Below are 25,805 nucleotides of genomic sequence, written 5' to 3' on the forward strand. Positions count from 1 at the left end.
ATTCTATTACTTTTGGATGGAATATTCTCTGTATATCTATTAATTCCATCTTATCTAATGTGTTGGTTAAGGCCAGTGTTTCCTTATTGAATTTTTGTCTGGATAAATTTTCCATTGATTTAAATGGGGTGTTAAAGTCCCCTATGATTAGTGCATTCCTGTCAATTTTCCCCTTTTTGTCTGTTAATATTTGCTTTACATAGTTTGGTGCTCCTATGTTGGGTGAATATATATTTACATTTGTTATGTCTTCTTGGGTTGATCTCATTATCATTATACAATATCCTTCTTTGTTTCTTGTTACAGTCTTTTGCTTTATAGTCTATCTTGTCTGATATAAATATTGCTATGCCAGCTTTCTTTTTGTTTGCACATGCATGGAACACTTTTTTCCATGTGCTTAGCTTCATCTGTGTATGTCTTTGGTTATAAAGTTAGTCTTTTGTAGGCAATATATATAGCCTTTTTAAAAATCCATTCAGCCACTCTTTTGATTGAAACATTTAGTCCATTTACATTTAAAGTAATTATTGATAGGTATATACTTATTGCTATCTTGTTAATTGTTTTCTGGTTGTTTTTATAGTTCTTTCTTGTTCCTTTCTTCTTCTTTTGCTCTCTTCCTTTGTGATTTGATGACTATCTTTAGTGTTATGTTTGGACTCCTTTCTCTTTTGTGTGTGTGTCTATTACAGATTTTTGGTTTGTGGTCACTGTGACATAGACATAGATATAGTTACAGATATAGGTGTAGTTATAGTTATTTTAAGTTTGAATGCATTCTAACAATCCTGAGTTTTTATTCCCCCACCCCCCATTAATGTTCTGGACATCATATTTTACATCTGTTTGTTTTATGTATCTCTTAACTACTTATTGTGGATATAAATGATTTCACTGCTTCTGTCTCTTAACCTTCCTACTAGCTTCATAGGTGGTTGATCTACTAGCTTTACTGTTTGTTTTTCTTTACCAATGAGATTTTTCTTTTCATAATTTTCATATTTCTACTTGTGGTCTTTTCTTTTATGCTTAGAGAAGTCCCTTTAACATTTCTTGTAAAGCAGGGTTAGTGGTGCTGAATTCTTAGTTTTTGATTGTCTGTAAACTCTTTATTTCTCCTTCAAATCTGAATGATGGCCTTGCCAGCTTGTTTTTTTTTTTTCCTTTCATCATTTTCAATAAATTGTGCCATTCCCTTCTGGCCTGCAAAGTTTCTGCTGAAAAGTCAACTGACAGTCTAATGGGAGTTCCTTCATATGTGACTAGTTGTTTCACCTTAGTGCTTTTAAGTTTATCTCTTTATTTTTAATTTTTGTCATTTTAATTACAATGTGTCTTGGTGTGTTCTGCTTTGAGTTGATCTTGTTTGGGACTCTCTGTGCTTCTTGGACCTGGATATCTGTTACTTTACCCAGGTTAGGGAATTTTTCAGCTATTATGTCTTCAAATGGTTTTCTGTCCCTTTCTCTCTCTCTTCTCCTTCTGAGACCCCTTTAATGCAAATTCAAGTACACTTGATAATATCCCAGAGGTCGTTTAAGCTGTACATATTTTTTAAAATTCTTGTTTCTTTTACTCTGTTCAGCTTAGGTGATTTTCACTGGTCTGTCTTCCAGTTCACTGATCTATTCCTCTGTATCGTCTAATCTACTGTTGATTCCTTCTAGTGTATTTTTATTTCAGTTATTGTATTCTCCAGTTCTGTTTGGTTCTTCTTGATATTTTCTAGCATGTTGTTACACTTGTCACTTTGTTCATCCATTCTTCTCCTGAGTTCATCAAGCATCTTTATGTTAATTACCTTGTATCCTTTATTGGATAGATTGCTTATTTTCATTTAACTTAGTTCTTCTTCTGGAGTTTTATCTTCTTCTTTCTTTTAGAAAATATTCCTCTGTCATGTCATTTTGCCTAATTCTATGCTTTTACTTTTATGTATTAGGTAGATTGGTTACATTTCACAATCTTGGAAAAGTGGAGATGTTCTATGGGGCCCAACAGCACACTCCCCTATTTTCATCAGAGCTATACACTCTAGAAGTGCCTCCTATGTGGACTTCATAGGCTCTTCTGTAGTGGTGGGACTGACTTCTGTGAGCATGCAGGTAAGTGGGGCTAGGCCCCAGCCTGATTGGCTGCCAGAGTCTGTCTTTTGTGGAAGTTGATGGCTGCTGGTTAGTGGTTTCAGGTCCTGGCATGGCTGGCTGTGTGACCTGGGGAGTTCTGGGACTGGTGCTGGCTTGCTGGTGGGCAGGGCCCAGTCCCAATGAGGCTGGCCACAGGGCTACAGGTCCTGGGTGTTTGCAGGGCTTCTGTCAAACTACTTTGGATGTGACCACATCCTGGTCCCACCCCATTGGTGGGCAGGACTGTGTTTCTGCAAGTAGCAGGGCTGGCTGCTTGGCCTAGTGGATTCCAGAATTGGTACCAACTGGCTGGTGGGAAGGTCAACTTCTGCTGCTAATAGGTTAGAGGGGGACTCCAAAATGGCACTTGCCAGTACCAATATCCTCCTGGTAGAATGAGTTTTAAAAAAATGGTTGCCACTAACATCTAGGTCTGTAAGGGAAGTCCTATTTGCCTCCTGCCTCTCTCAAAGGCTCTCCAAAATCAGCAAGTGGGTCTGACCCAAGCTGCATTCAAATTACTGTCTCTCTGCTGGGTCTGGGGGCATGTGAGATTTTGTACGAGCCATTTAAGAGTGGAATCTGTTTCCTACAGCTGCCTGGCTTTCCCATATGCAAGTCCCACTGGCCTTCAATGCCAGATGTTTTGGAGTCTTGTCTTCAAGATGAAGGACCCCAGGACTGGGGAGCCCACTGTTGGGCTCAGACCCTTTTCTCCTTTCTCCAATTATATATAATTATATAATTATATAATTATATATAATATTATATAATTATAATTATCCTCCTGTTTGTGGGTTGCCAACCCAGGGGTGTGAATCTTGATTATATGATGTCTCCACCCCTTCTACCTGTCTTTTTATGGTTTCTTCTTTTTAACTTTAGTTATGGAAAAGTCTTTTCTGCGTGTTCAGCTTATTCTCATCAATAGTTTCTCATTTTGCTTTTTTGTTTTTTTCTCTCCTCCCTCCCTCCCTTCTTTCCTTTCTTCTTCCTTTCTTTTAATTCCCTTTCACTATCACCATACTTCTCAAATAGTAGGTGGTCCCTTAAAATATTTCGAATAAATATTTCCATACATGTAGAGGACTTATACAAACAAACCTCTTCTAGTTTAGTAGGAATGTCAATATAAAACAAATACCATATTATCAAATATGATAATTTTTCTCATTAAAGATTCAGACTAAATTGTCAAAATTATAATTTGTATCTGGGCAGTAGAATGTGTCATTTTTATTTTTATTCTTGTTTTTGTTTATTTGTATTAAAAAATTCTAAAGCAAACTTATACTATCTTAACATTAAGAAATTCTGCTTTTAAAAAGCATCCAAACACAAATTTATTATTGTTTTTGTTGTTGATTTTTGCTGTGACAGATACCAAACCTATTTTGGGGTACTAATACAATAGCTGTGGTAAACTAGCATTTGGATATGCGTAGACTCAAAGTCAGTTAATGTACATGGAGTTCATTACTTTCCTCATGTAACCTCGCTGTAAAGCTGGTAGAAGTAAATGCTGCAGCAGAAAGTTTTGTGGCCCCAAACGGTGTGCAGTGCTAATAACCATTCTCCAAAGCAGAAAAAGAGCAGTCTTCTGAAGGCACAGGATGAGGGTGTGAGAAGCAGATGGGAGAAGGGGTCTGGTCATCTGGCTTCAAGTCTTTGCACCTCATTCACCTCGTTGGAATGTTTAGAGTAACAATAAACTAAAAGAGCACCTCATCCCTCAAGGAGTATGAGAAATTTTGAAATTTCATTAGCACAGCAAACTATCTTAATTTGGCTCTAAATTGCCATAGAAGTTTTGTTTCCTATTTTTATATTTGAAAACCATCCATAAGCTAATTTTTTCCATGGAATACAAATTGAGTTAGAAGCCGATTTGTCCTAGTTATAACCACAATGAAGAAATGTGCTATTGGGTTATAAATTCTGGAAAAGTGAAAGTGCATATTGGAAACAGTGACTCAAACCTAAGCTGAAATAATTCGTCTCCCACAGTGATCTAACTCAAGCCCCTGATGTGTCGAAGTATTTTAGACTATCTCTTCCGCAGGGTTCCTTAATAAAAGTTAAAGGAGTTTCTAGCACTCTCGGGGATAAAGCAACTACTATGATACAATTTTAAATTTTCAAAATGCTTTTTTTTCAGGTAAAAGAGTGCTGAGCTATAATTCAGAAGTCACAGGTCTGGTTCCCCATTGGGCCATTTTGGGATGGATGATCTTTAGCAGGTTCCTAGCTTCACATGACCTCATTTCTTTATTAAGTGAAATTGGAGATTCTCATCCCTGTTCCGTCTACACCACAGAGTAGCATGGAGAATTGAATGAAATGAGGAATGTCCAATGGCTGTGCACACTTTGTCTGCAATGCAAGAGCAAGGAATCACAGTAATCTCACAGAGGAGACCACTGAGACTTGCAGGATTATAACATAATATCTGTCAAAAAATCTAGAAAATAATAGAAATAAACTGGAAGAACTATCTCTTGATTCTAAGTCCAATGCTCTTTCTGTCACATAACTTTTACCATTAATGTACTGTGTGGCACCCTTAGAAAAGTGATCCACTGAAAAGATCATTTGGTCTTAACTTCTTCACTATGTGTGTTTCATACGTAATAGAGTGTGTGGGCTTCCGAAGTAGAGAGAGTTGGACAGCTGGAAAAGAGTGTCACTCCCAATCTTACTACAAGAACAAACCTGGGTAACCTGCAAATTAAGGACTTTTGTTGGGCCCAGGAGAGAACTAAGGTCACAGGGTAAACAACTAACATGAAAAGGGAGACGCAGTACTTGGTACCTGACCATTTACTTATCTGGAGCAGATGCTTCCAGATAAGATATTAGCAAGACTGAGCTAGAAATTATTAATGAACAACTCAAGGTAGTGTGTGGGGTGGCATGAGTAGTTGGGTCCCTGGGGGTTTCAGACTTGCACGATTTTCCTTCAGGGACCCCCCAAAATGGGGATATTAGGGAAATCCTGAGAAGCTTCCCATGAGGTGCTCTGTAACGGAAGGAACAGCAGCCAGCTCTCTGCAAAGACCCATTGCTTCTGTCTCCTTTAAAGACCACGTGAGGGGGCTTCCCTGGTGGCACAGTGGTTGAGAGTCCGCCTGCCGATGCAAGGCACACGGGTTCATGCCCCGGTCCGGGAGGATCCCACGTGCCGCAGAGCGGCTGGGCCCGTGAGCACTCCTGTTTGTGGGTTGCCAACCCAGGGGTGTGAATCTTGATTATATGATGTCTCCACCCCTTCTACCTGTCTTTTTATGGTTTCTTCTTTTTAACTTTAGTTATGGAAAAGTCTTTTCTGCGTGTTCAGCTTATTCTCATCAATAGTTTCTCTGTAAATAGTTGTAATTTTGGTGTGCCCATGGGCTGAGGTGAGCTCAGGGTCTTCCCACTCCATTGTCTTGGGCATTCCCATGAGTACCACAAAAAACAAAAACAAAAACACTTACTCCTAGGTATAGCAGTACATTAGCTATCGTAGTTAGCATTTCTTTGTTTTATGTTGCTATTTTCAGTTTGTGACTATCACTGTGGTAGAAAAATGTATTTGATTTTTGTATTTAAATTATCTATTTGGCAATCACACACACACTCCACACACACACACACACACACACACACACACTAAGAGTATGTCAGTTGATAAGTTGATCACTAGAGCTAGCCAACATAGATAGAGGTATATTAGGGTTATTCTCTTTCTCTAAGCCAATTTTTTAAATGCAACTGTGTGTAAAAATGCACACTATATATTTTATGGACATGATGCCTGAAAATCATGATATATGATTATATATATATGCATATAATGTATATTATATATTATATATTATATATGTATTATGAGAGAGAGATTTGAAACTTGTATCTCTTATTTAATAATATATTGTACTGGAGACATTTCAGTTTGTATAAATCATCCTTATTCTTTTGCTGCAATTGCTTAGTTTTACATGCCTTTTTTACATAACATAGACTGATTACCCTTATACACAATCTCATGTGTGTTGCAGGATAACATATGAAGCAGTGAGTCACAAATTCAAAGAGTTTGCATATCTTAGACTGGGACAGACATCAGCACACGGCTCCCTGAGAAAAGAAGTGCAGATCTTCTCCGTTGTGACCAGCGCATGCTCAGACCATTTCCTCTCACTCAAACAAGAACTGGTTACTGTATTCACATTAAGTGCTACTTTTGTTGAGATTGGCAAAGTTGAACTTTGATTAATCTGCCAGGTAAAAAAGTTACATTATTTTATTTATTTTTACATTTCCCCGAACGGCTCTAATCCGTATCATCTCCGAAACAGAGGATAAATCAGAAACTCATGAGAGGGGTTCTTTTTGAAATCACTGGTCTAGTTGACCTCTTGGGCCCTGTATAACTCTAGGAGTCTGTGAAATGTGTGCATAAGAAGCTATTTCCACACAGTATGTCCCTTTTGTTAAATATTTACAAATACATATCTTGAGTAGGAAAAAATTGTATTCAGTCTCGTCTGTGTTTCTGTGAGTCCTCTGCAGGTCTCAACAAAGCCACAGGTAATGATCGTGTTGATTGATAAATATCATATCAGAACCAGCAAAGCCTCTCCGCCCTGTGAGCTATGATTCTGAGTATGGTGATAAATTACTCAGAAACACACCATGAGGTGTAGCAGTCCTGGGGATTTTTGTTTTCCCCAGAAACGTTGAGAACAGCTGAAACAGTAGGGTGACTCAGCATTAAATCACAACCACTAATGTAATTCCCTCCGACTTCTGAGGAGTTCCTTCACATTATTCATGCCTCTTGTGTATTCAGTCCCCTTCTCAGGAGACATGTCTGTTCTAATGATCTTTCTTTTATGTTTCTGTTTTAATGCTCTAAGTCCCTCCTAGGACTATTTCAGTGGGGTTGATGGTAATGGTGATCATATTTCTTGATGTTTTGGGGGAGTACTTTTGGAATAATTGTGATGTGAAAGAAATTATTCTGTAGATGTATGAATTTAAAAAAAGGTCTTTCCGGGCTTCCCTGGTGGCTCAGTGGTTGAGAGTCCGCCTGCCGATGCAGGGGACATGGGTTCGTGCCCCGGTCCGGGAAGATCCCACATGCCGTGGAGCGGCTGGGCCCGTGAGCTGTGGCCGCTGAGCCTGCGCGTCGGAGCCTGTGCTCCGCAACAGGAGAGGCCACAGCAGTGAGAGGCCCGCGTACCACAAAATAAATAAATAAATTAAAAAGGTCTTTCCTTTAGGACTTGAGGAGAAAAAAAAAAATTGCCATAGGTGACAAACACTAAATCAATACTCACAGTGCCATGAGAAAAGAGGGGTTGGATAATTAATTTTGCCTGGGGAATATGAGGGCATAAAGATCTGGGACATTTATAGAATGGAGACAAAACTGGATTTGATTATTGAAGAATACATATATTGCAGTCATATCTGGGGAATAAAGGGCATTACAGGGATTGGTGAAGAACTGAAATAAACTGAAAGGCTCCTGGCAAAGTTGAGGCCTCAGTAACTCTTGAAGGAGGTTCCCAGAGGTGGGTACTTTAGGTAGACTTCTAAAGTGACCCAAAGTCCCCACCTCCCGGGATTGGTGCCAGCATGTAATATTCCCCCTTGGATGGGTACTGGACAAAGTGACTTGCCTCTAACCAGCACGGTATGGCAAAGTTTTGGGGGTGTGGCTTCATGATTAGGTTATAAAAGACTATGGTTTCCACCTTGTTAATCTCTTGCTAATCTCTCCATTGCTTTCTTGGTCTCTTGCTTTGACGAAGCAAGCTGCCGTGTTGGAGGAACCCAAATGACAAAGAACCCAGAGGGCAGCATCTGGTGAAGAGCAAGCACAGAAGTGAATCTGGCCAACAGCCATGTGAGCTCAGGGGCAGGTCCTTCCTTCAGATGATGACAGCTTGGCCAACGTGTTGATGCAGCCTGTGACAGGCCTGGGACCTAGGGTGACCATCTGTCCCAGGGTGCCCAGCACTGAGGGGAGTGTCTGGGATGCAGGATTTTCATTTTTATAACTGGAACCATCCCAGGAAAACCATCCCAGAGTGCCCTGGACTGAGAGGTTTCCTGGAATGCTAGATTTTCAGGGCTGACACAGAGAAAATCCTAGACAAACTCAGATAAGTTGTTCATCCTATGCAGGGGACCCAGGAAGCTGTGTCTGGATTCCTGATCCATAGAAGTTGTGTGATAATAATGCATGCTGTTTACAGCTGCTAACTTTTAGGATGGTTTGTTACCCAGCAATAGATAAGGAAGTGAAAAGGGATCAGGCTGAATTCAAGGAATAGATGAGAGAAGCAAAGTTTTGTTTTATGTGGCAGAGCAGGGAGTTTAGATCATTTCACGGGCAACGGCGTGCGATTGTGGCTTCTGAGTAGGAAAATGCCATGCTTGATCAATGCTTCGTAAAGGTGGCAAGGTGGTGTGAGTTTCATTCAATAATAATTATAGTAGAAAATTGAAAATAATACATACAATCAGTACTTAATAGGTGCCAGGCCATGAACTTTGTCATTAAAAACATTATTTCATCTTTCTCAAAGGTCCATGTGTTTTTTGATCCCCATTTCAGTACAGGGGAACGTAAGGCCCACAAATACGGAGGAACGTGTCTGTGGTCACCCAGGCAGTAAGTGGGAAACAGGATCTGGATCTTAGTCTGTGAACAACTGATGAGAGCGACAGCAGAGTCAGAGTTTAGGATTGATGGCATTTTCAGATGTTCAGCGATGAATCAAGTTTTCAAGTAGCATGAATGTCCTAGTCGTAGAGATGTCAAGGGATAATGATGTTCATCTTCATTTAAGAAAAAACAAAACAGGATTTGTTGCCAAACGGAATGTAAACCTGCGTGCCTGAATGTCCTTCCCAGAGGGTCACCTAGTGGATATTTCCGCCAGCTCTTGTGTGGCTGTATGGACATGGGCGGACGTGAAGATTTCCTCCAGGAAAACAAATGCTACTCTGGGTGAAAAGAACAAATGCCAGTAAGAAAGACAACACTGTTAACGTGGTCGAGCTTCAGTTAACTTAATCAAAGGAAAAGAGGTGGATGATCAAGCCCACAAGTTTGGAACTGAGACAGAGAAATAAAACTGGTTCCCAGGGACCTGCAGTACTTGTATGCACTGCTAATATGCAAATGAATGCAAAACCCCTGGGGACCTTACGGAACTATGGATGTTTAAAATGGCCCTGCAGAGAAAAATAAAACACAAATGCAACCCTAATGATGGAAAAAAAATTTTTTTTTTAACTTTCAGATATATTCCCAGATAAGAATGAGGACAGACAGTGTCACGGCTAAATTTTATAACAAAATAAAATTTCTGTGAAAATAAGTTTACGTTAAAAAAAGTAGTAAAATTCACATAAGATGTGATGACATATTTTAGCCCTCACATTAACATTTAAGAAGTTTTATAATATTTAGAGTTATTGTCTATCAAAATTTAAAAACTATATGACACAGAGATTCCACTTTGAATTTTTCCTACAGATTTCATGCACAAGTGTGCAGACTTAGGAAGTCTTGTCTGTACCAGCAAAACATTACTCATGACTTGATCATAATTGATAAAGTACTGGAAGGTTCCTGGTGTGTATACACCTTGAAAATCCATGTGAATGTTAGAAAGAATGAACTGTGCTGACACGAAAACAGCTTGAGGGAATGTTATTAAATATTTTTGCCGCTTTTAATTGAAATATACTGGACATATAACATAAAGTTAAGGTGTACCCATTTTAATTCTATCCATTTGTATACTGTAATGATTGCCATGATAGTGATAATTTGAACCTCTATCAGGCTATATAACTATCAATGTTTTTAAAAGCAGGGTATCTGCTTGTGTTTCTATCTCCAGTATATATATATATATATTTTTTTAAATAAATTTATTTATTTGTTTATTTTTAGCTGTGTTGGGTCTTTGTTGCTGCGCGCAGGCTTTCTCTAGTTGTGGGGAGCGGGGGCTACTCTTTGTCGCGGTGTGTGGGCTTCTCATTGCGGTGGCATCTCTTGTTGCGCAGCATGGGCTGTAGGCGTACAGGCTTCAGTAGTTGTGGCTCGCGGACTCAGTAGTTGTGGCTTCTGGGCTCTAGAGTGCAGGCTCAGTAGTTGTGGCGCATAGGCTTAGTTGCTCAGAGGCATGTGGGATCTTCCCAGACCAGGGCTCGAGCCCACGTCCCCTGCATTGGCAGGAGGATTCTTAACCACTGCGCCACCAAGGAAGCCCTCCAATATGTTTTTTAAAAAGTAGATAAAAAGGTAGAGAAAACATTTGAGCTAGAAAGACAGATATAGAGCCAGAGACAGAAACTGGGATAGAGGTAGAGATCCCCTCTCTAGGGTGTGAAATAGATGGAGTTGGCCCAGTCTGTACATGCAAGCAGTCTCTGGAGGCAGCTGCAGGAAGCTGCTGATATTTTCTTTCTAGGGAGCAGGACTGCAGACTTAATATCAGCTGGAGACTGACAAATACTTTATCTTTAAATTATGAAACATTTCAGACATATACACATAGAAAGCGTAAACACCATTATTCACCCTAACTGCTTACAAAATAAAACATTCCAAAAACCATTGCTCTCTGCAGCCTTCAGTGACCTCTTCCCCTCTCTTCTTTCTAGAAGCAACCATTGCCTGGGTGTTGTTTATTACATTTTATATACGCTGTTATATACATATAGGAATCTCTAAAGATATGTAATCTTTTTGCATATTTTTACATTTGTAGAATAGTATCCTGATATAGTATGCTTTTACAACTTTCCTTTTTTCGGGTCTTATTATTTCCACCCCTCCCCTCGGTATATTCTTTCAGGTTATTCTATGGTTCTTTATCTAACTTTATCTTTTTCTTATAGTTTTCACACTTTTTTCACATTGATGCATGTATTTCTAAGGCACTGATTTTCAGTGCTTATACTATTCTACGGAACGAAGAAATGCCAATTTGTCTACACTTTCTCCTGTTGCTGCACGTAAGGCATGTCCACGAGTTGTCATGAGTGGAACGTCGCCGTGAAGATTCTTATGCACGTTTCACGGGCCCCTGTTTGCGGATACGTTCATAGGAGTGGGATTGAGAGTTGTATGATTATTAAAAATTATTAAAAATTAAAAAAATTATTTATTTATTTGAAATATAGTTGATTCATAATGTGTTAGTTTCAGGTGTACAGCAAAGTGATTCAGTTACATATATATATACATATTCAGTTACACACAGACATTTATATATATTCTTTTCTCATATAGGTTATGACAAAATATTGAGTGTAGTTCCATATTCCATTGTGTATATATATATATATATATGTGTGTGTGTGTGTGTGTGTGTGTATATATATATATATATATATATATATTCTTTATCCTTTTATCTGTTGATGGACATTTAGGTTGCTTCCGTGTCTTGGCTATTGTAACAGGAGAGGCACATTTTCGAATTTCTCAGTTCTGTCGAATTTCTTTTCAGTTTACAGAAGTTACTTACATATTAATAGTATTCCCTTTGCTCCACATTTGTACCAACATTTTCTTTTGTAGAAGTTTTCATTTTTGTTTTGGCCTATGTTCATGAAGCTCTATCACAATCACCTTAATTCCCATTTCCCAATTATTACCAAGATCAGTCATATGTGGTAGGAATTCCTATTGCCGGTTCATGTTCAGTTTCCCTCTGTATCTAGGCACGTGGAAGAATGCACTGTGTAGCCTTAATTTTTATCCTTTGTGGGTGAAGAGGTTAAAGAGGACAGTAAATACTATTAGCTCTAACTTTGGACAAATTTACGTGTGGCTTAAGGCCTCTTCTGGAAGGCAGCAGCCTTTTCACGTTGACACATTATTACCCAGAAAAACATTATACTAATTCCTGACTTTTTTATATCGAATGTGTTTTTGTATAAACTGTAAAAAATCATGAGGTTTTTTCTCTTTAATCTTTATAGTAGTGAATCACAGGAATAGATGGTCTAATTTAGAATCAGCCTGTAATTCCTAGAAGGAACCCAACTTGAACCCAACTTGGATATTACCTTTGTTTTGTATTGTTGGCTTAGGTTTGCTAAAATTCTGGTAGGGTATGGCCATCCATGCCCATACATAATTTTGATCTATAGTTTTTCTTTTCCACATATCCTATTAGGATTTATATTGTAATTGTTCTATCTTCTTCAACTTATTTGGGGTGTTTTCCTCTTTTTATTGAAGTATAGTTGATGTACAATATTATAAGAGTTTTCCCTATTTTTTTATTCTCTGGAAAGGTTTGTATAAGATTATAATTTTATGTCCTTGAACTTTTGATACAACCCACTTGATAAATGTAACTGTTGTTGTTTCCTGTAAATTCAACGTTGTTTCAACTGATTTAATAATTATTAGTCCATATTCATTTTCTATGTCACCTACAATGAGTTTTATGAAGTTGTGTTTCTTGAGGAAACTGTCCAATCTCTTTATTTAAAAATTTATTGGCAGGGCTACTACTGCTTCACACAGATGACAGGGACACTTGTTCCCTGCTCATTCTTGCTAAACACAACTATAAACCCTGGAAATAACGCAAGAGTCAAACAAAGAGAGGCCTGAGAAGTAGTGAGACGAAGGGGAATGGGTTGGACCGCGGCACTGGAGTGGCAAGGTCTCTTAGCTCTTTCCGCCCCAACGTGAGAAGCCACTCCAGCCCAGCACAGCCCGACACCAAACTAGCCACAGAAGGCAACTCAGGGGTCGTTACTCCCCTGGACTTACACCACCAGTGAGCTGGCACTGCAGCAAGGGGACCAATCAGGAGACCCATGAACAGTAAGCCCCCAGGGGACACGTCCTCTTTCCCCACTGGGCCTAAGACAGCCCTCCTCCACTAAGGGATACTGAGGTCACTGGGGAAAATGGGCAGGAGGGACCCCAACACAACAAAGACCTGGCCCGGGAGCCTACTTGTCCAGCCCCACAGGCCTGGGATTCCCTCTTAAGCTGAGACAACCAGGCAGCCAGGGCAGCAACCAGAGGGACACAGCACAAGTGGCCTAGGTGGTGGCTTCTTTGTCCCCATGAGATTGAAACTGGGGGCTGCGAGAGACACCAGAGTAAAGGATGCCACCAAAAACTGGAATCATCCCACATTGTCTTCAACAAGTGAATGGTTAAACCAACTGGTGTTTTCATTCTATGGAATCCTGCCATTCTTTACCACACAAACCTGGTATCAGATCTGTCCCAACACACTCTCCCTCCGTGATGATGTGACAGTACAAAACTTAGAATGGGCTTCTTCTGATCATTCCTTCCTCTCACAGGTTATTTTTTTCCAGCAAATTTCCACCTTGTTATTTTGCTCCCCGCAAAATTAGCCTTTGTGATCATTGTTTTCGTTTTTTTTTTTTTTTTTGCAATACGCGGGCCTCTCACTGTTGCGGCCTCTCCCGTTGCGGAGCACAGGCTCCGGATGCGTAGGCTCAGCGGTCATGGCTCATGGGCCCAGCCGCTCTGCGGCACGTGGGATCCTCCCGGACCGGGGCACGAACCCGTGTCCCCTGCATCGGCAGGTGGACTCTCAACCACTGCGCCACCAGGGAAGCCCCATTGTTGGTTTTATTCATAGTCAATACTTGAATAAATTATTGACATACTTACACATTTTTTTCGGTTCATAAATTCTTCTGGAATATAGACAAAGATATTGTGAAGACAATATATAGTCTGAAGACAATATAGAATAAAACGATAAAGTTTAATAGAAATCTTATTAGATTCCAGAGAAGAGAATAGGAGGAAGTGTTAGAGACAGGGTTCAGAGAGTTTTCCTAAACTGATGAAATTCTCAAGTTGAGGAAACTATCTTTTCCTTTGAAAGATTTTCTCCTTACATTGAAGTTTCCCAGCTTCCCAACAATGTGTTTACTGTAAAAGAATGGAAAAGAAGATACGCCAGACAGGCAGTGCTGCTCGTTGCTGCTACTTTAGCCAGTGATTTTTTTAAAATTCTGTTTTGTTGCTATTTTTCTGTAGCGATAGCTTGAACCTCAGGGAGCGTGCCATGCTCAACAGAAAGGGAACCAGTTACTACAGAGCCTGATAATACAGGATGCGTCCTGAAACGAACATTAAACAAAAATGTGAAGTGCTCTGCTGGAAATACAATGTCAGCAATTATTTCTAATGATAAACATCTTGATTGTGAATGAAAAACGTTCCCTGCCATATCAGTAAACAAAGGATGTTGCAGCCATCAAGCCATCACATTATAGCTACCCCTACAGTGAGCCCTGTGGGAACTCAGGATGGAGGCAAATGGGCTGCCCACTGCCAAGCTCTCAGCCACTGCAGTCACCCCCAACTGTGCACCCTGAGGGAACTCAGGATGGTGAAAAGCAGGATACTGGCCCAGAGAACTGAAGTGCATATCAAAGGAATGATTTCAGTGAGCCCAGACTCTTGCATCTTCCCAAACATACAAAATTGCTAATTACTTTGACTTGAGATTATCTGGTTTTCTTTAATTAACAATAATCTTTTGATGTCCTGACTACCTGGTCTTTGTTGCAAAAACTCTTATATATCCTGGTTCCCACTTTGCCTCTTTGGAGCAGTCCTTCAGAGCCATCTGAGAGTTCTATCTCCCAGGCTTGAAGTCCTCAGAATGTCTGCTGAATAAAATGTATTCTCAACGTTTAGGTTGTGCATTTTCTTTCAGCTGACATGATCTATAATGTTCAGCCGTTAATCTTATTATCCTTCAGAAAACACTTATTCTTATGCTGCCGTGTTCAAAAACCACACTGTGGCTGAGAGGAACTCTTTCTGTCACACACAAACAATAACTCTAGTAGCTGTTGTATGCCTTAATTTCTCCTGATGTCAAACCCCATTTCTCCATCTTCCCTAGAAGGTGTGACCGCATAGATCATGAATTATGCACCTTCAGTGACTAATGAGGTATATGGCAAACTGATCACCAAGTAATAATCACTTGGTATTCTGGACGTATCCTGACACAGGGACAAAGCACAGACGAACGAATGTATTAGAAACACACGAGTTTGGCATCAGCTTGCCTCTGATTGTTTTTAAACAAAATGTTTTTAAAATCATTATTCTGGTACAAGATCTGTTGAAACAAGTTACTTGAATTCTAAGCTCTTTCACATAGAAAATTTCCTTGGAGAGTCAAAGGTAAATATATACATATAGTGAGAGATTATGTTCCTTGTGAAATAGTGTTAAAAATTGGATACTAGCTTTCAATCCATTTGTATTTGCTCAATGTGCAAGAACTAAACACCTCTGGTTTGTAATGTCAAGAGTATTTTAACAGAAATCATTCTCTACTTTTTGCTCTAAGCTAATTCAATACTGCCTAATAAGCACCTGTACTTCCTTTTTTTTGTTTTTTTAACATCTTTATTGGGGTATAATTGCTTTACAATGGTGTGTTAGTTTCTGCTTTATAACAAAGTGAATCAGTTATACATATGTTCCCATATGTCTTCTGTACTTGCTTTTAATTAACCTTTTTGTTCATTACATCACTTATACAAACATAAGTTACAATCATTCGCTCACAGACTAAACTTTGCCTCTCTCCATTCATTTTTTCTCTTTGAATAGATCTTTGTTGGAGTGTAATTTCTTCACAATGCTGTGTTAGTTTCTGTTGCACAACAAAGTAGATCAGCCATATGTATACACACGTCCCCGTATCCCCTCCGTCTTGAAGCCTCCCTCCCATCTTTCCTATCCCACCCCTCTAGGTCATTGCAAAGCCGATCTCCCTGTGCTCTACATTCTTTTAAAGACATCTTTTTCAAGAATGCTAAGTATATCAAAGAGGGGGCCACCTGTACTTTTCGAGGGTCTTTTAGGTAGGACAACACTGGCACCTAGTGGCACATGTTATGGAAGGAAGTGCCTTCCAGAGACAGCCAAGTGCAAATCTCCCTCCGTCCATCAGTTGGTCCTCAGGGCTTGGATTTACTAGTCCTTAAAAATATACATTTTAGTTGCACAAGTCGCAGAGTTCTAGGTATCAGAAACCAATGAGAGAGTAAAAATACTGTGCTGACTTTTAAGAACACAAGTAGTAGTTTTACCAGTTTTATCGTCTGTAGAGTGGTTGGTCATAGAAGAAAAGCTGATGACCTTATCAATGGCCCACACCGTCTTGTTTAAAGTATTGGAGTAGATACTGTAAGGAAAGCCCCGCTCCAAAACCAAACCATTTTTTTATGTCCTAGAGGCATTTAAGACCTAATAAGTATGATGGGATATTTATCAATTCATACATTTAAAAATATTTACAAGTCATTTCCTCGGGCTCTGTGAGAGATGCTGAGAGTGGCAGAGAAAGAAGTAAGACGGAATTGGAGCCCAAGATCATCTTCAGGTTCTTGGAGAAGGTAATTCCAGCAGCTAATTCTCTATCCCACACAGTGAAAAGGGATAAATATGGGTGAGAATTATAGAAGCAAATCTCCAATGGTCAGAGGAGGACCTGGTGACATCTCAGTGGGTCTTAAATAGTAGAAAGAGTTGCACATGAGACCGGAAGAGGAGGTTTCCTGATCACAGTCTAGGTGTCAGGAAACCAAGGGGTGTAAAGGGAAAGAGGTCAATATAGTTAGTGCTGAAATATGGACTTCAGGAAAGGGTGCAAGAAGCATCCTCTGGGTGCAGCAGGAAAGGCCTGTGATGGGGGCTGGGGAAGTGGGCACTCTGGAAGTCCCCCAAGTCCTCTGAGCTCCCTCGGCAGGTTGAGCTCTGTGGCCTTCAGCCCTTTACCCGGTCCCCTTGGACCTGTCACTCTATGGCTTTCTTCTGTAAGCTGAGGGCAACGTGGCCTTCCCTCTCAATTCCCCAGCTAACAGAGAGATTTCAAACACCTGTCCTATTATCAGATCATGTGAATGACATTCAATTAAGAGGGAAAAACTTATCACTAGAGAGAATCTGGGGGTTTTTTGAGCGAACATGTAACATGATAAGATTGTTTTCTGGAAAGGTGAATCTAGCTCCAGGAAGTAGAATGGGTCGTAGGTGACAGAGTGACATCCATAAAGCGTTGACAAAAGTTGGAGAGTGGATTCCAGTGGGAGGGCAGGGAATTAAAACTAGAAATGCTTGACCTTGGGGTTTAGTGTCCTGGGGGGACAGCAGAGAGATTACTTCTAGGTTTCAAGTGTACTGCAGACAGAAGGAGGGCACTTTCCTTCCACTAAATAGAAACACAAGAGGAAGAGCAAACCCCAAGGGGAGGCCAACCAGCTAAAGTGGCAGGTGTCAGGAACCCAGTATTGATGGTCGTGTGTGTGGTGGCAGAGGTCCGTCTTTATAGGACCTGTAAGCTGTGGACTTGGCCATCTCGGGAGGCCATGGCAGCTGTCGGTGTTAGTGGTGAGGACAGGACTCCTGGGACCCACGCTGAAGGAGTTCTTGCACAGAGTCCTCGGCCCGATGCTCAAAAGAGGGACAGAGTCCCCACCTGTAGGAGGAAGAGTGAAAGTGTAGCCCCGCCCAAGTCCTGCGCAAGGAGAGAGGCAGGATCCTCCCAGAATGAGGCTCCGAGTTGTGTTGTGGGGAAACCAGGTCTGGGCCACATGGACCTTCTGCTGTGACCTGGAAACTTGCCCAAGGTGTCCCTGGGAGGCTCGGGAAGTGAGAGGGATTCATTCTCAGGCAGATGGAGCCAGGAGGGGCAGGAGACCCATGGGGGGCGGAGATAAATGAGGAGCTCCAGCTCTTGAAAGAAACGCCTTTGCTTCCTCCCTCAGACTGGCTCCCGGTCACAGGTCTGAGAGCTCCGGGATGGGTCCAGGGTTTGGCTCTATAACCTGGGCTCCATTTCCACTCTGCTACAGCGCCAGCACAGGTAAGTCACAGCCACCGGATGGAAGGCAGTGCCAGAAGACACGAGACAGGGACCGGCTGGCTCAGTGTGGTCTCTACGACTAACTGTAGTTTTTAGGGGATGGACCCATGCACCCGGTATGTGCACTGGCTGCCCCTCCAAGCAGCCCATGCGGGGACGCTGATGGTGGGGTGATGCGTGAGCAGGCAGCCCTGCCGGCAGTCGGCCGGGCACACGCACGCACACCCGAGCACACGCTCAGCCAAGAGCCTTTGGTATTGATTTCTGACTTTCTACTCCATAGCCAGTCTATCATCACGAGCCCTCCGTTCTGCTTCCAGCTCTCTTCTCGATCACTTGCTGTGTCTGCGGCCGCTCTGCCCTGGCCCGAGCCTTCCGCTGGGGCTTGGGATGCCACGCTGGAGTCCCAGCGCCTTCTCTGCTTTGCTTTAGTCTCTTCGAAGTCCGCTCTCCCCAGAACTGAGTGATTTTTTGTTTTTTTATTGTTTTTTTTGAGGTACACGAGCCTCTCACTGCTGTGGCCTCTCCCGTTGCGGAGCACAGGCTCCGGACGCGCAGGCTCAGCGGCCATGGCTCACGGGCCCAGCCGCTCCGCGGCACGTGGGATCTTCCCAGACCGGGGCACAAACCCACGTCCCCTGCATCGGCAGGCAGACTCTCAACCACTGCGCCACCAGGGAAGCCCCTGTCCGTCCTGCTTTTGATGGACGTTAAGGTTGTTCCGATTTGGGGGCCACTGTGAACATTCCTGTAATATACCGTTGCGAGCAACAGTATTCGTTTCTGTTGGGTGTCTCACTAGGAATAGTTAGGGTAGTACAACACCACGAATTACCCCATTTCCAATCTGCTGTGTGGGAGGACAGACACCACTTTGCCCCCAGTGAAAAGTGTGCCCTTGATCTTGGACATCAGGCAGTTACCACTTCAGTCATCTGGGGCAGCTGAAGGAGGCTTCTACCCCGCCAGTTCCCAGGGCCAGTCCTTTGATAGACTCCTAAGACGTGACCTGGATGTGTTCTGAGCTCGGCCTGCAGCTCTGTGACTTGAAGTATGGACAATGTATTCTTTTTAGGCGCATGCAAAATTTATTTATTCACCAACTTTAGTTTGCTCCTTTGTAAAATACAGGTGGTGGGCCTAAAGATCACCCGCATCTACTTCAACATTCCTAACAAGCAGCCCTACATTGAGCCTTAGTTTGAATACCTCCCCTTAAAGGAAGCTCACTACCTCACAGCACAGACGATTCCATGCTCGCAAGTTGAGATCATTCACAGCCCCCTTCATGAGTCTACAATCTGTGTGTGTGTTGGAACCACCCTTGAGTCCTGGCCTAAACCTCTGGGCCGCACGGAGAAGTTTGTTTTGCATGAGTCCTCTAGAACAGGAAAAAATTCAATAGCAGCAAATAAACAAATTAAAGCAATTTTCCCTGTTAAAGTGTGCACTAAATGCATTTACTCTTCAAAATGAAAATATTTACCACTTCTCCTAAGTGATTGCCATGGAACCCACAGTCATTCAGTTCAGAGAAAAACTTCCCAGTCAGAAGCTCAGCTCTCAACAGGTAAAGGCAGAGCAGGAGAAAGGCTGTAATTGTAGGATAAGCATGGTGAGAATTCCGTTATCAGGTCCTGACCTAGCAATAACTGTGTGTCTGCACCATATCTGGAGGAAAAGTAAATCTTTCAATGGGCTGTCTAGAGGAGGCTGGTGTCCAGCATGGAGAGGTGGAGACGCAGGTGGGTTTTGGAAAGTGACTTACTTTGTCAGGATGAAGCTTGTTTCCCAAAGACAATGGTGTCCAGTGGTGTTTGTTCAGAGCTCACAGGGCTGGCACAGGTGTACAGCTGTGAAATGACACCTTCTTGAGGGAGATCATTACCCTCATATTCAGGCCATGAAACTAGATGAAACAATGAATGTCTCTGCACCTTCGTTCCCTGAACTATACCATTTTTAATTCAAAATAATAAAATAAAATTTAAAAATATTAAAAAACCCAGTTTTAACGATGTAGTTCTTCTTTCCTGTATCCTCATCCCTACCTTTCATCGTTGACGGAGGGGGTGTTTTCCTGTCGTCTGGCGCAAAGATCTAATTTGTATCTACAGCTTATCCACTCAGCTCAGGGACGCTATTCCACTGACTTCCCTGGCTTCACTATTTTTCCTTTATTCTGTCCCCACACTCCACCTCCATCCTGGCTGACCTGGTCATCCCTGCTTTCTTTTAGAGCCACCTACATTGTGACTCTTCCACCTTGGACTCTGAGCTCCTGTCAGACAGAGACTGGAGTAAGGTCAGCTGCACTGCAACGAAGACCCAGCGCAGCCAAAACTAAATACAATTAAAAAAAATAACATCAAGTATCACTAATCCTTAAAATTATACAGAATAGCTCTTGAAAGCTCTTTCTCTGTGTTCCTACTCCATATTCTATTCCCCAGGGTGAATTTCTCTTATTAGTGTGATCGTATAATTCTAGGATACTCCCAATCTCTCTCTTCTCTCTCTCTCATTTTTTTTTTCTGATAAACATAAGTTTATTAATAGAAGTACTACATTTTTATATTACTGTTCTTATTTTTAAATATTCAAAAAATATCTTCATTAGTAAAACCCAGTGGTGTTTGGCTCACATTAGCTCTTTTTTTAACATCTTTATTGGGGTATCATTGCTTTACAATGGTGTGTTAGTTTCTGCTTTATAACAAAGTGAATCAGTTATACATATACATATGTCCCCGTATCTCTTCCCTCTTGCATCTCCCTCCCTCCCACCCTCCCTATCCCACCCCTCCAGGTGGTCACAAAGCACGGAGCTGATCTCCCTGTTCTATGCAGCTGCTTCCCACTAGCTATCTACCTTATGTTTGGTAGTGTATATATGACTTGAGGATATGGGGATGGGGAGGGGGAAGGGTGAGCTGTGACAAAGCGAGAGAGAGGCATGGACATATATACACTATCATTTTTGTTTTGATTTGAAAATAGTAGGAACATTTTTATTTCAATTACATTTTTAATGTAGTAGTATATTATGTGCCACTTCCTCTAAGAATCTATAAATGTAAGTCATTCACTGAGTGGCAATTTTATCACTTAACTAATGACAGTATCTGAATTTCTTTATCACATTTATACAGACAGACATTTTAGACGTCTTAAACAATTGTATGCTATCACAAACGATGCTGCAACAAGTACCCTTACCCTTTACCTTTGTGTACTTACGCTATTATTCCCATAGGCTGGATTTATAGATGTGGGTAGTTGTCCCCAGGGTTCTTCAATTTTAAATTTAATCCTGACTGCAATTTATCTTCCAATTCATATTATCACCAAAGCATGACAATTTCTGTGTTTTCTGAATTTCTCTTCGGTTCTGTTTTTACTGAAGTTGTGTATCTCTTTGTGTATTTTATCAGCCATTTACATTTATCTTATGAAATGCATATTTGCTTCATTCCTATTTTTAACTCTGTTTTATATCAGTCAAGATGGGGTAGAATATAATTCTCAGTAGGTGAAAGATATATATATATAGCTTTACCTCAGTAGGTTAAGATATATACATATATATATATATACACACAGTTTTACATCTATTCATGTTTTACTGTCCAAAGCAACTTGCGTATCTATACCTTACTTCAAAAAGTGAAAAACAGTACAAAAGCCTACCTGAAGCAGATTATTAAGTGAACTGACAAATGATCCAAAATCAAGGTGTTGGCAGGGCCATGCTTCCCCTGAAGTTTCCAGGGAAGGATAGTTCCTTGCTTCTTCCAGGCTTTGGTATTTTCCAGCCTCCCTTGTCCTTCCTTGGCTTGTGGCTGCATCACTTTAATTTCTGCCTCCATCGTCCTGTACTTTCTTCCCTCTGGGTCTCTGTTTTCTCTGTTTTATACAGACATCAGTCATTGGATTAGGACCCACTCTAATCCAGGATGACCTCGTCTAAACTTAACAAATAACATCTGCAAGACCTTATTTCCAAATAAGGTCACATTCTGAGGGTCTGGTCAAACATGAATTTTGGGGATACCCTGTTCAAACAATACTGTGTGTGTGTGTGTGTGTATTTTCTTGAGCATATGACCATGCTCATATGTGTATGCAGTCATTAAGACCATGAGTTCTTTCATAAAATAAAATTGGGAGTTTGGGATTGACATACATGCACTGCTATATTTAAAATAGATTACCAACAAGGACCTACTGTATAGCACAGGGAACTCTGCTCAATATTTTGTAACAACCTAAATGGGAAAGAATTTGAAAAATAATAGATACATGTATATGTATAGCTTAATCACTTTGCTGTACACCTGAAACTAACACAACATTGTTAATCAACTATACTCCAGTATAAAATAAAAATTTTTTTGAAAACCAACTAAATTAGGGCTTCCCTGGTGGCACAGTGGTTGAGAGTCCGCCTGCTGATGCAGGCGACATGGGTTCGTGCCCCGGTCCAGGAAGATCCCACATGCCGCGGAGTGGCTGGGCCCGTGAGCCATGGCCGCTGAGCCTGCACGTCCAGAGCCTATGCTCCGCAATGGGAGAGGCCACAACAGTGAGAGGCCCGTGTACCGCAAAAAATAAATAAATAAAATAAATTAAAAAAAATAAAGAATCTAGGAGATGGGTGAATCCATAAGAATGATTTCATCTTCGCTCTTCTCCCCAAAGCAAGATGCCATTTGAGTGTCACATGGCGTGTGGACTTGCAGTCTCCACTTGAAAAGTGGCAGAAATTCAGGATTTACAAGGCATCCCCTCTTATTCTAAGAAAGCATTACCCTACTTAAATCTCATTCAAGACAAATACATAACTGAAAAAATGGAGCGTTGACTATGTTCCTGCAAGAAAAGAAGACTTAACATCATTTCATCAGTGCTCCACCTGATAAGTCTATAAATTCAATGCAGGCACCAAATAATTCCCATCATAAAGCAATTTAGGACTTGTCAGGTTGTTTCTAAAGTTCAGTTGGAACAACAAATGCTCACGAGAGAAAGCCAAAATTTGAAACCAAAGAATGTGTTTTAGGACTTTAGCAATTGAAGAGTGTGGTAGTCCCAATGACAAAACCGGGGGCAAGTTGAGTAATAAAATAAATATACTGATAACCCAAAGTATAAAATAAATATTCGTGAGTCCATAGTGACACAGAGAAACAAATCACTGAATAAATAAATAAATGGCAGGGGTGTACAAAAGAGGCAAGCCTCCTACAGAGAAGAATTCCAAATAACTTATGTAGATACTTCCCCTGCAGGAAGCAGAGGGTAATTCCCCACTCTTTAAGTGTGGGTTATGCTCCCAAAGAGGACAGTATGGAAAGAGGGTAAAAGGTAGCTTCACAGTGGAGACACCTTGCAGACATGACCTTAGTCAGGCGATCGAGGTCAGTGTCAGCAGGGATAAGTCATGTTGGTAGCATGTACCCTTGATACGATTGATGAGAAGGGTCTTTTACTCTGTGGTCGTCCTCCCCCAAACCCATATCCCCTGTCTAACCCTGGGGAAAACATCAGACACATTCTAATGGTGGGACAGCCTGCAAAACACGTGGCCGGTATCCCTCAAAAGTGTCAAGACCATCTAAAATGAGGGAAATCTTAAAAACTGTCACAGCCATACCTAAGTAGAAATGACAATTAACTGTAATGTGGTATTTCAGGATGGGATCCAGGGAAAAGAAAGACACATTAGGTAAAAACTAAGGAAATGTAAATAAAGTATGGACTTTAGTTAATAATAATGTAACTGTATTTGTTCATTATTACAAAAAATGTGTCATACCAAGGCAAGATGCTAATAATAGGGGAATCCGGGGGGTGGTTATATGGGAACTCTGAACTGCCTTCACTATTTTTGTTTAATTGAAAATATCTTTATTTAACCTTCATTCTTAAAAGATGTTTTTACTGGTTAAAGAAATCTGGGTTGACATTTTTCTCTTTGAGAATTTTTCCCCCAATTATTTTTATTGTGATAAAATATGCAGAACACAATATTTACCATCTTGAGCATCTTTAAGTGTACAATTCAGTGGTATTAAGTGCATTCATATTGCTGTGCAACCATCACTGCCATCTATACACAGAACTTTTCCATCTTGGAAAACTGAAATGCTGCTCCCATTAAACATTACTTCCCAAATTTCCCCTCCCCCCAGTCCCTGACAACCGTTGTTCTACATTCTCTCTTTACAAATTTGACTATTCTAGGGCCCCCATATAAGCAGAATCACAGTATTTTTCCTTTTGTGACTGGCTTATTTCACGTAGCATAATGTCCTCACGGTTCATTTATGTTGTAGTATGTGTTAGGACTGTCTTCCTTTCTAAGTCTGAATAATATTTTTTATTAATCTAAATTTGTTCTAAAATAAAAAGCTTATTTAAAACAAATTAAAAAGAATGTGACATAGCTATAGGAAAAGAAACAGAAATGTAATTATGGAACAGACTAGAAAGCATTGATGCAGACCCATCTATGTATTAGAATGTGTTCTATGGGAAGAATACAGATTCAAATAATTAGAGAGAAGAGATACTTTTGTAAATCAGCTGTTGATGTGAAAGAAAATAAATTTAGAACATTATCTCAAATCATACACAAAGTATATTCTGCATGGAGTAAAGAGCTAAACATAAAAACAAAATTTAACAGAAGACCAAAAATGGAATTCAAACAAGTATAAAATATTCCAGGAGATATTTTTATTAATTTGAGGGCACAGAAAGCAAGACACAAATGGCAGGTGTTTATTTTCTTGTCTTTTTGTTTTTTCTTAAACTCTCACACCCAAACTTCTTCATTCAACTTCTAGTCCTTATTTCAAATTCTGGCCTACAGAGTAAATTAAAATAGCAATTTAAGACCCTCTTTTCCATAAAACCTTCTGATATATGAAAACAGCTCTAATTTATGGGCAATCAAGCTGTTGGCAAATATTTTCTTACCTGGGTAAACTTTGCCAGCAGCTTGATTGCCCATAACCAAGGGCATCTTCCTTTGCTGAGCTTGTACAACTGTTGTCCTGAGCAGAGCAGAGGTAGTCAGCGTCGCGTGGTCACTGAACGCTGTGTCCAGGGGCGGCCTGACAGCGGGCCCAGCGTGTTGGGCCTGAGTTCACACCACAGACTGGGGGGTCAGCTTAGTCAGTAGGCTTAAGCTTCATTCTTTTTTAGAAAACAGTGGTCAAGTCTATTCCCCAGCCTCTGTACAGATGCTATTAGCCTAGAAAATAGACTTCCATTTTTTCTTGCTATTAGAGGTATCCAAGGACTCTTTTCTGGTGAATTGGTTTCAAACCAGTGTCATGAGGAAATTTTATTTTCCTCATAAAAGACGAAGAAAGATCGAGGTCTTGAACTGCAGCACCCCACTGAAGATGGAAAAAAAGCGGGGACAGGGAAGTCCATGACGACCCAACCGCCTCCAGCCGATTCCTGGCTCTGGGAGAGAGATGAGTACCCAGGCACGGAATGCTGCTTTCTGAGCTTTCTGCCTCCCACCCCTCCCTGTTCCCCATCCTCAGTGCTCCTTCAGCTCCTGGAGATTTGCCGTCTTGCAGCAGCCAGCTGACTCTTCCTCCATTCCAACCTCCTTAGAATTTACTTTCCTCTTACCTTTTACACTCTGCCTATTTTAGATCAGATGATTTCTTTTTCTAGTGCCCTGGTTCTAAACTGGGGTGGGGGGCTGAGAGACATCTGGCAGTGTCTGCAGACA

The sequence above is a fragment of the Neophocaena asiaeorientalis genome, unplaced genomic scaffold, assembly GCF_003031525.2.
Source record: "Neophocaena asiaeorientalis asiaeorientalis breed wild unplaced genomic scaffold, Neophocaena_asiaeorientalis_V1.1 scaffold137, whole genome shotgun sequence".
NCBI lineage: Eukaryota > Metazoa > Chordata > Mammalia > Artiodactyla > Phocoenidae > Neophocaena > Neophocaena asiaeorientalis.